This window comes from Crassostrea angulata, chromosome 2 (assembly GCF_025612915.1).
Source record: "Crassostrea angulata isolate pt1a10 chromosome 2, ASM2561291v2, whole genome shotgun sequence".
NCBI lineage: Eukaryota > Metazoa > Mollusca > Bivalvia > Ostreida > Ostreidae > Magallana > Magallana angulata.
The window spans coordinates 59,726,001-59,739,445 of record NC_069112.1 but is presented as its reverse complement, the minus strand read 5'-3'; the positions used below and the strand labels follow the sequence as shown (position 1 = coordinate 59,739,445).

General features: G+C 32.2%; 1 pseudogene; it reads left to right on the top strand.

Moving 5' to 3' along the window:
- Positions 1 to 10,556: 10,556 nt before the first annotated feature.
- Positions 10,557 to 12,437, top strand: LOC128174595 (uncharacterized; annotated as a pseudogene).
- The last annotated feature ends 1,008 nt before the right edge of the window (positions 12,438 to 13,445 follow it).

The window sequence follows — 13,445 nt, the reverse complement described above, 5'->3', positions numbered from 1 at the left end:
GCAGGAAAAATGGTGAGAAGTTTGTAAGCAAATTGCCATCAAGGCTGTGTCGAATTCCAACCTTATAATGGTGTACAATGTACTGCGATAGCTTTAGTTGCTCTGCTCATGTTTGTTTAACATATGCCTGATTTATCGGAATTATCTCCCAGTGATTTGAATCAAACTGTTGCGAACGGTACACATTTTTATGGTCATATTTTGTCCTCTGGTCGTGAATATGGATATTTATCTCACAGAGATTTACCACCAACATTTTACTCGTGGAACGGGTTACCTGGTGAGATAGAGTATTTTTTGACAGATATTATGGCGTTGTTAATGGCGTTGTTAATGTAGATGCTGGTGAAATGTCATTTGAACATGCTTTCTTAGAGGCTAATGGAATAACAAGTTTTCATTTGGTTACTTTTGGTGGAAATACTGTGGCAGTTTATAGTAATATATGTGACAACACTGTTTATGTTTTTGACTCGCATAAAAGAGATTTTTTAGGTTTTCCTTATGAAAATGGGAATGCTGTCATGCTTCAGTTTGAAAATTTTGAAGAATTTTTCCAATATGTAACAACGTTGTTTAGCAATATGAGGTATGAAATAACTCCGTTGCTTTTTCCTTGGTACAATTTTGATTGCAGTACAATTGCGACAAGTTCAAGAAGTTCTTTTCTCTCAAATGAAGATAAAGTGAATAACTTGTGTGAAGAGCAAAAAGAAAGGCAATATGGATATGCATGTAACAAAACAAATACTGATTTTTCCAGTTTTAGTAGTACATGTAGTAGTAATACAAATTTTCATACTTATTGTAAATCAAGCGAAAAAATTTGTTCGATAAAGAAAAAAAAGAGAAAGAAAGTTGCACATGAAGTTCATGTTCCTCAAAATTACTTTCATGAAAATGTCTCTTTTGAAAATAGTGAAAGATCTGCGCACAATTTGATACTGAAAGACTTGAATAGCAGTGGTGGCAGTATTAACAGTTTTGATAATGTTTCATGTTTTTTTTACAATATCAGATCATTCAGATGCATATCCTACAAGACTTGATATTAATTATTTGCATGATGAAAATCGTGTACAAGCTTATGAGAGTAGAATAAGAGAATGTCCAATATTTTCATGTGCTTGTTGTGACAGATTTTTATTTCAGAACCAAACTCAGTTTTAAGAATGCAGAGCTAAAAAACTTCACACATATAACTAATGGAAGTGATGTGTTGTGTCAAACTTGTCATTCTTTAATAAAGAAAAAAAAATTTCCATATTTATGCACGGAAGCTTTTGAAATTCCTTCAGAACTGCGAACTTTGTCATTAATTGAAAAAAGATTATTTGCACTGATTCAGATATTAATGACAGTCATTATTTAACCAGGGGGTCAAATGGCTGAAAAAGGGTTAATTCTAAATTTGCCAACAAATGTGCAAGTTATTGCAAATCAACTACCCGAAGGTATTAATGATGGATGTTTTTTTGCTGTAAATTTTGAACACAAAGGTTATGTGGAATCTGAAAAATTTAAATATTTTGTTTCCCCCAAAAAAGTTAAAAAGGCACTTTTATGGTTGAAAAGAAATAACTTGCTGTATGAACACATTGCTATTTCTGAAGAAAATGAAGAATTATTGACAGATACAGAAATGGATTTTCAAGATTTTGATATGGAAAGTGCTACCCTTACACCAATAAATAGTACAATGCCTAACGACATTTCTGTAATCGGAAACGAGGGCATTATTAATGTACCTCATATTTCAGAAAAACCTGTAAGAGTGTACGAAATGGAAAGTTGTGCGGAAATGGCATTTCCATGGCTATTCCCATATGGTAAAAATGGTTTAAATACAATAGACCTATGAAAATTTCAGAGTCTATGTACTTAAAATATAGGTTATATAACAAAAAAGGAAATTTTAGGAAAGATTTGACTTATCTGTTACATTCTGCTGTCTCATATGATCTTGCCTGTCTGAAATCAGAGATACAGTGCTGCTAACATGAAAGTTGACAAGGATAGGATAGGATAGGATGCAGGATGCACGATACATGATAGAAATATAAAAGTTAAGTTCTATCCTATCCTATCCTATCCTATCCTATCCTGCATCCTGTAGCCAATCAGATTCGAGTATAAATTTCAGAGTTATTTTGCGAAACGAAAATTGGCGTAACAATGTATTTTCAATGTCAATGTCATAAGTTTTACAAGTTAAACCATTTAAGAATAATTATTATATCAAGAACGCGATGCATAACATTGATGCGCGCTAAAATGTCGGCGCTACATCTTTGTCAATTCGTACCCAAGTGTAATAAGACTGCTACCCCAAGAGGGGGATAAATCCTGCTCCTGGGACAGTCGGGTACGGGGGTGACTACCAATTATCCCTAAATGGTGATTAGTAGTCTGCGAAAATAAATGAAGTCAACAAAAATCAAAGTTTTAAATTAATAACAAATTTATTTTATAACAGGTGAATGTAGATGATAAACTGGTACCTCCAGTTGAACAAATCAATGAAAAATAGGTATGAAAATGACAAAAATTACCATGAAAATATTACAAATTTCACTTCAGATATTAAATAAGAAACGTGAAAAAATACTCCTACACGTCTTTATGATAATTAATATCGGGCTCGAAATTCAAAATATTAATTACACTATGGCGCCTAGTCTGAATAAGATAAACTTCTGAGAGAAAAGAATTAGTTTTTATTGAACACTGCCTTATCAAAATGTATACCGAAGTCGGTATAAAGTGCTTCGAACGGGAAGATGAGCTTACCCGGGAAGTAGGCTGCTATAAGCAGTGGACGCAAGGCGAGCAGTCCGCCGAACTACTCGAAACACGCCTTTATATAGTGTGAGTACACAAAAGAAACGATCAGCCAACCATGAAATGTTACCATACACCTTATTGGATAAAATTACAGGTGATAAACCTATCAGGTAAACCCTAGTGAAATACGTTATGAAATAAGGACCAATATGGCTGACCTGTATAAAAAAAATAGCACTTGAACCGTAATGTAAGTGTAAAATAGCTTATCACAAGAATTGACGTTACTATTTAAGTATCTTATATTGAATTATCCCTAGCTTAGTTAATTGTTTATGCAATTTATGATTTTTAATAAAATAAACATATGGTATGGGATGAGTTTTATCACATTCCTCCCCCCTTAAGACAAAAATATATTTATTTTGTCAAAACAAAACATAATGGAAAACTCATAATAAAAGTTAATCCATAAGCAATTCATCGTAATAACACTTGTCTAAATGTTCTTATTTCTTCTTCAAGGACAGCCTCAAACGTTGTGCGTTTCCATTTTCGTCGAATACCATCACTTCATCACGGTTCACAGTTGCGTTTGTTCTGGTAACCCTTTCTTCATCAAACAGTGGATTTCTCTCACACTCCTCTAGTAAGCGTTTCCTGTTTTCTTTTTCCTCTTCTCTCTGTCTTAACCTTTCCTCAGTCTGGGTCATTTTCCTCGGAAGGAGTGTGTTTCCGGGTGTAATATAGGAACGGTTCTGTACCATGATATCTACCAATAGACCTTCGACATTATTATCACGATGCGTGGCGCTGATGTGTTTTCTGGCTGACGCCTTGGTTTTAAAGCATTTCTTGCACGATTTGCATTTGGATAACTTTCTCTTCTCCTTGTGGATATCAATCCAGTGGTCTACGAGTTGGCCGAATCTCCTGAAGTGAGTCCTGTTTGGACACTCCTCCACTGGACAGGTCATCCCAAGGGGAGGGAATAAAGGACGCTGCTCCTCCTCAAAAGTCTTTAATTCACTTTGGAACTCATATTGAATGTTTCTTTGACAAACTTTTGAAAAACAAAATGCTGACTTAAGGAAAAAAAAATTGATCACAAATTTTAATGAATAACAGTGTCACCCCCCACACTGGCCACCAAAAATGTAATAAGACTGCTACCCCAAGAGGGGGATAAATCCTGCTCCTGGGACAGTCGGGTACGGGGGTGACTACCAATTATCCCTAATTGGTGATTAGTAGTCAGCAAAAATAAATGAAGTCAACAAAAATCAAAGTTTTAAATTAATAACAAATTTATTTTATAACAGGTGAATGTAGATGATAAACTGGTACCTCCAGTTGAACAAATCAATGAAAAATAGGTATGAAAATGACAAAAATTACCATGAAAATATTACAAATTTCACTTCAGAGTTTAAATAAGAAACGTGAAAAAATACTCCTACACGTATTTATGATAATTTATATCGGGCTCGAAATTCAAAATATTAATTACACTATGGCGCCTAGTCTGAATAAGATAAACTTCTGAGAGAAAAGAATTAGTTTTTATTGAACACTGCCTTATCAAAATGTATACCGAAGTCGGTATAAAGTGCTTCGAACGGGAAGATGAGCTTACCCGGGAAGTAGGCTGCTATAAGCAGTGGACGCAAGGCGAGCAGTCCGCCGAACTACTCGAAACAAGCCTTTATATAGTGTGAGTACACAAAAGAAACGATCAGCCAACCATGAAATGTTACCATACACCTTATTGGATAAAATTACAGGTGATAAACCTATCAGGTAAACCCTAGTGAAATACGTTTTGAAATAAGGACCAATATGGCTGACCTGTATAAACAAAATAGCACTTGAACCGTAATGTAAGTGTAAAATAGCTTATCACAAGAATTGACGTTACTATTTAAGTATCTTATATTGAATTATCCCTAGCTTAGTTAATTGTTTATGCAATTTATGATTTTTAATAAAATAAACATATGGTATGGGATGAGTTTTATCACACAAGTACGGAGTTACTGCAAGAATATTCGATGCAACATTTGACAACGTCAGAAATAGATTTCTGTATTTACTTCATTTAAAGTCTGCAAAGTAATAAAAGCTTGAATTTATAAACGACCAATTCGGCATTTTAGAAGATAAACATGTATACAGCTGGTATACAAGAAACAGACATTGCTTCACGTTTCATATGATTTCTTCGATGCCCAATAACAGGACGCATATTTCTGTCCGATATTAACCTGAACATATCGAAATAATAAATGTTAGTTAGCTATAAATGCTTAAGAATTTAAACATTAAAAATAATTCAGAGTGATTTAACTATAAACGATATAACTTCCTAAAGGAATTATTCATTTCCAGATCGTGTTTACATTTATCGCCGAACGAATCGCTCGAATGATGATAGTTACGCTCAGTTATATGTGAAAAGAAAATAATTTGATAAAAATATGTGACTAAACAATTCCTCAATAAGTGCATCGAAGTTATTTATCGGTTTTTTATGCATAAATATAATGAAATCAAAAATCGAATCGCTTACCTGTTTGTTTACGTTATTGTGTCCATCCCGCGTACGATTTAATTTTACCGTAGCACAGGTAAGTAAGTTATCCCGCTCGAAGAATATTCGGTTTTACGATTTATTAATTCATTTTCAGTACTACATTAATTGATAAAATCATTAAATTCTTAAATTTCGTTTCATTTAACTTGCATTCCTATATTTTGAAGGTATGGGATAGGATAGGATAGAGCTTATTTGCAGGATAGGATGCAGGATACAGGATATAGGATAGGATAGGATAGTTTTGTCAACTTTCACGATAGCAGCACTGTAAATATAAACATGCGAATAAAGAAGGGTCAAAATAATGCTGTGTCTGTGAATGCATGTGACATTAAAAATTTGCAGAATAATGCAGAGTTAAAAGAAAATTCTTACATGTTCATGAAAAATATTCGTGGAACCGTGGCTTATTTCAGAAACCAGCTGTATAATTTACTGGCGATGTTTCGATGTTTAGTTCCACCAACACTTTTCATGACCTTATCAGCAGATGATTTGCATTGGCCAGAATTGGGAATGATGTTACATAATATTGATTTTGATGAAGCTAAACAATGGAATAGTTTTGGAAGTGGTATGAAAAGTGATCCTTTAATGACTGCAATACACTTTGAGCGCAGATTCAAGTCTTTAATGAAATATGTAATTCAGAGTGAAAAATATCCTTTGGGTAAAGTTCTTGATTACTTTGCAAGAGTAGAATTTCAAAATAGGGGAAGCCCACACATTCATATGTTTTTATGGATTGAAGATGTACCCAATGAAATTTCAAATTTAACAATTCCAACACTGGTTCGTTATATAGATAAAACAATATGTTCTGTTATTCCCAACTGTGAGCATGATGCTGAACTGTTTCAATTAGTGACTACATTACAACGTCATTCTCATACTTCTTATTGCAGTAAAGGATTTAAGTCTTGTTGTAGATTTGGTTTTCCAAAACGAGAATGTGAAAAAACTTTTGTTGTTGGAAATATAAATTTGTCAGATAAAAATAAAGGAAAGTTTTACACAACAAAAAGAACTAGAAAACTGACCAGTCAGGAAGGGCCCCGCTATGACAATTAATATAGAGAAGTGAAAAAATCTTTGAATTCCATCCTCTTTATAATAACAATGATGAAAAATAATGCCCGGCAGAAGATGCAAAGAACTGGAATATATAGGATCTTGTGATTTGTAGTTGGATATGATTTTCATCCAACAATTAAAGTGTTTTTTTCTTGAGCCTTAGTGAGGGGATAAAACACACAAGTTGGATAAAAATCATATTGTACTACAAATCATATGAGATTCTTTTTTATTTATCCCATGTTTTATACACCACAATCAATGCTTACACTGTTTATAAAACTCCACATTATTTAAAATTACTTCATTATGCCTACGCAAATCCCATTGTAAAGTCACAACTGTGGGATATCAAAACAATATCCAATGAGTCATATCCACGGGATAAAGGGGGTTAACATGGGATGAAATAAAATTTGTTAAAAAAACAAAGAATTGATACATGTACCTATGCAATGATACCTAGGCTTTGCCTCAACTTCAAACAAACATCACTTGCAGACACGTGTGCGGTAATACATATAACAGATAAAGACAGACCTTAGATTTTCTGAAACAGGCAAGATAATTAATCTCAAGGGATTAATTATCCTGCTCTCATCCATTTATTGAATTTAATCAGGGCTTACAGAAGGAACATTTTCAGGTACTATTTTTAAGTTTCCTTTATTATAAACATAGCAACCAAAAACAACAACAACACCAAAACATCCATTAAAAAAGAAAAAAAAGAATAAAAAAAATTGATATCTAATAAAAAACATTTTTTTTAAATTTATTGTAATTCATATATTTTTTTCTACTTTACAGAATATAAGTATTTGGACTAGAATGAAATATATATTCTTTATCAAAGATGTTCATTAATCTTCATATGACAGATAGAGATAAGCCTCTAAATTTTCTGCAGCAGGCAAGATAATTAATCCCAGGGGATTAATTGTTCTGCTCTCTCATCCTTTTGTTCTAAATTTACAATAAGATTTTTTTTTCAGAAATGACAGAATGGGGTTATTATCTGATTACCTGTTAAAATTAACAGCATTAAGGCAGATAAATATAAAATAAAAAATTAAAAAATAAAATAGTGAAAAAGGATATCTTAATATATATCTTGATTTTGGAATTCAATAAAATTATCATAAATCATGTGTACGGTATTTCAACAAAATAAAATATGAATATTATATTTTAAATCCATATTTCAAAGAATGTACACAATACTACACATCATTCAAAATTGACCTTAACTTCAAAACAAAGTTCATTTGCAGACACAGGCAGTGCAGTAATTAATCTCAATGTGACAGATAAAAATAAAGCTTAGGATTTCCTTCCTGTGGAAGGTTAATTAATCCCAAAGGACAAATATTCCACAGCCTTCCATGTATACAATGGTAACATTCTCAGCAGTTATCTCTCTTTGCCCATTCATTCTCAGCAGTTATCTCTCTTTGCCCATTCATTCTTATGCATAGTTAGGAATCTACCCCACCACCCCAGCTCCAAACCAGAAGACATAGAGAACCAAACTTAGCATCAAAATATGTATTTCTGCCTGCTGAACTACCATACCAAATTTGAACTTGATTGGGCAACCATAAAAAAAAGTTATTAGAAAAAAACAGAAAATTTGTGGACGGAAGAGTGACAGACGGACGGGCAGAAGGACGGACGGACAGAGTGATTACTATAGGGCACCTGCAAATCCTTGCGGGGCCCTAACAAGTAAAGATGTGATGATAAATTCATACAATCCTGATATATTAAGACACTGGAGAGCAAATATGGATATCCAGATGATTTGTAATGCTGAAGGTGCAGCATATTAAGTGTAGCTATATTTGCAAGTCAGAGCCGGATGAGTTAAAAAATGCACTGGGTCAACTAATTCACAATGTCTTTAGAGAAAATCCTATTCCACGGCATGAGCGGTTGTTGAAAATAAGACTCACAGTTTTGCGCCATAGACGATTGAGTTCCCAAGAAGCTGCTTACAGATTAAGCAATTTGAATTTGATTCATGTAACCAGGTGTTTTGTTTAGCAACCAAGCAAAAGATACAGAATTTTGAAAAGTAGAAAAGAAATTGAAATTCTTGATGACAATTCTACAGAAGTGTTTCAAACAAATATTATTGATTATTATCATTTTCGTCCTGTTGAATTAAGTGATATTTGTTTATTCAAATTTTGTTCCTGGTACAAGAAATGTAGCAATGAAATGCTAGGAGAGTTTCTCTGTCTCGTATTTATATTGAAAAGTATGATGTGGTTATGAAGAAATGCAAGAAACCAAGCGTTGTACGATTTCCACATTTTCCTCCATCTTCAGATGATCATTTTTATTCAATGTTACTTTTATTATTGCCACACAAATCTGAAAATGAGCTTGTTGTTCCCTATTCCAACCCTAGAGAAGCATTCATTAACAAGAGACAGTTATTCAATACAAGCATTGATTTCATTAACTTTTCATTCACGGAACAAATCGAAAATACAATACGGAAGCTGAAATTGATGTCAGAGTTGTCTTGTAACTCTTCTTCTGAAAACACCAAAAATGACACTTTGTTTTCTTTGAATAATGATCTTGTATTAGAAAAATTATTCTTTGCTGATGTGAATGAATCTGCGTCTTTAAATACAAGTCAAAATGCAACAGAAATATTTGATGATGATTTGCATATGCACAGTTTTTCATGTTCAATGTCAATTGTTGAATTTCGAGAAAGTGTGAAAAGGTTGACACCATCCCAGTTGGAGGCATTTTGTTTTGTGAAATCTACATTTGAAAAAAATGAGTTGCCATTTCATTTATTTTTAACAGGTGGAGCTGGTGTTGGTAAAACCTTTACTACAAAAGTTATTATTGCATACATCCAATTATTTTGTGCAAGAGTTTTAAATTCGAATCGTGTTCTTGTATGTGCTCCAACTGGAACTGCTGCAAATAATATAAATGGTCGTATGATTCATTCATTGTTACGAGTTCCTGTGGCACAGTTTTTGAATTATGCTGGTTTGTCTAGTTACACATTGAAACAAGTACGTAAAGAATTTGAAAATGTCCATTCAGTTGTCATTGATGAAGTAAGTATGGTCAGTGGTGACATGTTAACATTTATTAGCAGGCGTTTGTCAGAAATAAAAGATTGTGACCTTCCATTTGGGGGATGCAATATAATTGCTGTTGGAGATTTTTTTCAGTTGCGACCTGTGAAAAGAAATTTTGCATTCAAGAATGAGTTACTTTGGCATTTATTTCAACCAATGTTTTTAAAGGAAAATAACAGACAAAATTCTGATTTATCATATTATTTCCTTTTGAATAGAGTACATATTGGTATGCCTCTAGAAAATGATATATCCTTTCTGAAAAGTAGATTACAATATGATGAAACCAAGTTTTCTAAATTTTTACATATTTATCCCACAAGACAGCAAGTAGAAATGTATAACAATAATCAGCTTAGTAAATTGGCAAATGCTATCAGAATCTATGCAGATCATTTTTATGCATCAGAGGATGATAATTTCATGGGACAAGTTTTAAGTGATCATATTCCTTCTGATGATACTATTGCTGGAGGGTTAAGAAACTTGTTGATGGTGTATGTTGGAGCAAGAGTTATGCTTATAAGGAATATTAAAACTGAAAATGGTTTGGTTAATGGAGCTATTGGAACAATTGTGAATATTATTTTTTCAAGTGAAAACAATAAGCCATCATGTATACATGTGAAGTTTGATGATCCTAAAATTGGAAGAGTAATGATGAAACAAGTTTTCTCTCTTCATAGTCCAGTTGCAATAGAACCATATGAGCATAAGTTTTTTACAGAGGTAGACATGTTGTACGTTCACAGTTTCCTTTAATGTTATCTTGGGCGTGCACAATTCACAAAGTCCAAGGGATTTCTTTGAACTCAGCAGTTATTGATTTAGGTAGTACTGTGTTTGAATTTGGTATGGCAAATGTTGCACTAAGCAGGGTAACTTCTAGCACAGGCTTGATTTTGATCAACTTTGATCCATCAAAAATAAAAGCTTCAGAAGATGTTATTGTGGAATATGAAAGGCTGAAGAATATTAATAAATAAATGGTTATTGTAAGTTTCAGTCATAACACTTTAAACAATGCTGAATTTAAGTTATTTGAAGTACATGTATTGTCATTTTTATTATTGAATTACATGAAAATTGCAAAACTTTAGTGGAATCATTTTAATTAATTGGGTACAATATTTGTGATTAACCAAAACATTTTAAAAAACATTTTCACTTTACATATATTTGTGCCAATTAGTTTTTCGAACAGAATTAAAATTGGGTTTACAGAACTTTGCAGAAATTTTGTGATTATAAACATAGCATATATTAATTTTGTGTCAAATAATGTCCTTTTGCATTTGCTGGTAAATGATTGAAGTCTGATTTATTAGGTTAAGATATATATATAGTGAGCTGGAATTTGTTGTTCTCGTTTGTAAAAAATGTTATAATTTCTCTCTAGTCTCAAGAATCTTCAGATGAAACATTGATAGTTACATTAAAGGTTTTGAAGAAATCAAAAGAACTTCAATCCTATTGCAACAAAACCTCAAACAGAACCATGCACTTTTTCAACGTAATTGGTGGGAATGGCACAGAAACTTACAAAATTAGAATCTATCAAAAGGCAAGGTCTGACATGATCAAGGAGGGAATGAGCTTTAAAATTCCAAAATGCACTGAAGAAAACGGGGAACGAACAATGGATAACATCAAGAAGTATAATTGCATATGCAGCATCAGAGGAAACCAGTGAAGACATACATGTACCAAATTTACCTGAGAATGCACCACAACAAGGAGAGCCAAAACTGCTTAAGGATGTTTTGCAGTCACCAGACAAATCGGAAGTTACTGGGAAGATATTCAAGGTAATAAAAACAATATCATATTGATTCCATTACTAACAAACATAACCAAATTGCACAATTGTTTTTTTATTGAAAACAATCTGTATATTTTCACTATTTTGATACAAAAAATATTTGAATATAAGAATTCTCTATAATGCTTTAACAAAGCATGTATACCTACTACTACTGTACTTATATTTATTTTAAGAATTAATTCTGTACTTTTTATATTTTAGGTTTCACCATTGAAGTATCGTCAGGAAGGTAGTTTAGCAGTGAAATGAATCATGATCAAAGACACCAGCAGTGTCGCCAAAGTTTGCTTATTCAACAAGAATGCTTTGAGTCCATTTAATGTTGGGGACACTGTTAAAATCACAAATGTTTACCCAAAAGTGTTTCAAACAAGAAAACAGCTAACAACTTGTCCAACATCTTCCTATGAGGTAATCTTAATAATAATGTCATAAATTAAACAGATATTTATATAATTACTTTTCTTATTTGAAACCTGAATTTAATAAGTTCTGTTTTTATCCTTAGGTTTGTTCCTGACAACAAAGTAAACCTAAAAGATGAAGATTTTGGTTTTGCAAACCTTGATCCAGATTTTTCGGAAGAACTGGAAAATACAACACCTGAAGAAATTGTTCTTACTGACTTCACTGATGTTGATCTTTACATCTGTTGTGACAACGCAGGTAAATTGATGAGAATTTTACAGGAAGTTTGAAAATAATAAATAAGGATTTTAATGAAATAAACTAGTTAAATAATTTTGTTTATTTATGGATTTTTTCAGCTTGTCGACAAAAAAAATATGTAGAAGGAGAGTGCCCAGTATGCCAAAGGACCAGCAGCTCCAGTAAAACATTCCGTGTAAATTTTCTGTTCAAGCGAGGAGAGAAAAAAGATCTCAAGACAACTGTATTTAAAAGCATGCTTGAAATTATTTTACAAAAAGAGTTGATAGTTGATGACAAAGAGGAGCTGATTCAAATGTTGATCATGAGGCTACTTATCAGATTTAAATCTTGCGTTAGTGCAAATAATATGTTTTACAATGTTGCAAAGTAAATAGAAAATCAACATTGAACACCAGAAACAAATTATGAATGTTTGTTTTTATTTTGCAAGTGGATGATATAAAAATTTTAATGATTTAATTCATAGCTTGCAATGTTAGAATGCCACTCATTTATGAGCAAGCTGTTTTATTGTCAGTACTAGGAAGTAGTTTTTTGTGCTAGAAAGTGGCCATTATTTTTTATTTCAAAACAGTATGCTGTACACGATTTGCATGATTTTGGTCATTAAGTATCTTAAGGTATCATATCATCATTAAATACCAGTAACCAAAAATGCATGTTCAAAACTGTTTTTATATTGCAACTGCATTTTTTAGCTGATGATTTCATTCACAGCTTGCATTGTTAATGTCTTTTTGCAACTTATTATATATTATGGTTGAGGGTTTTTTTTACTGTTCTAGAAAATAGTCTTTTGTAAGAGAAAGTGGTTGTTCTTTTTATTTATTTCAAAACAGTACAAGTGTACACAAGATGCAAAATTTTGTTCATTGTTGGAAGCTATTGTGTTTGCTTCTTTTTAGCTAGTGTGTTTATGTATTAATTAATACCAGTTTTAATGATCTCAATAATATTATTAATACACTTGATATTATTTTTTATTAAGTCATTTATGTTCTGGTCAAAGTTTTTTTTGTCACTTTCTTTCGTCCAGGTTGTTACATTTTTTGTAGCCTTTTCATGTACTATAAATTTTGTTTGTTGAAAATTTGTGTTTATTTTTAATTCTTTTGAGAACCACATGCAATTAAATAATTATGATTATCTTCATGAACTGAGCGTAGATAAGATGTATAATTCCAGTCAGGAAAAAAAATCTCCAGCTTATTTTTTAACTTAAAATTTTGCAGTTTCTATCGGATGAGCACGATCTTACTTGTACATTTAAAATATCCATTTCCATTTTATTGTGTGGCCCCTTCAAATCATATAAACTAATGCATTAAGTTTTAATTCAATACAATTAAAAAAATCAAAGGCCTAAATGGCCTGAGAG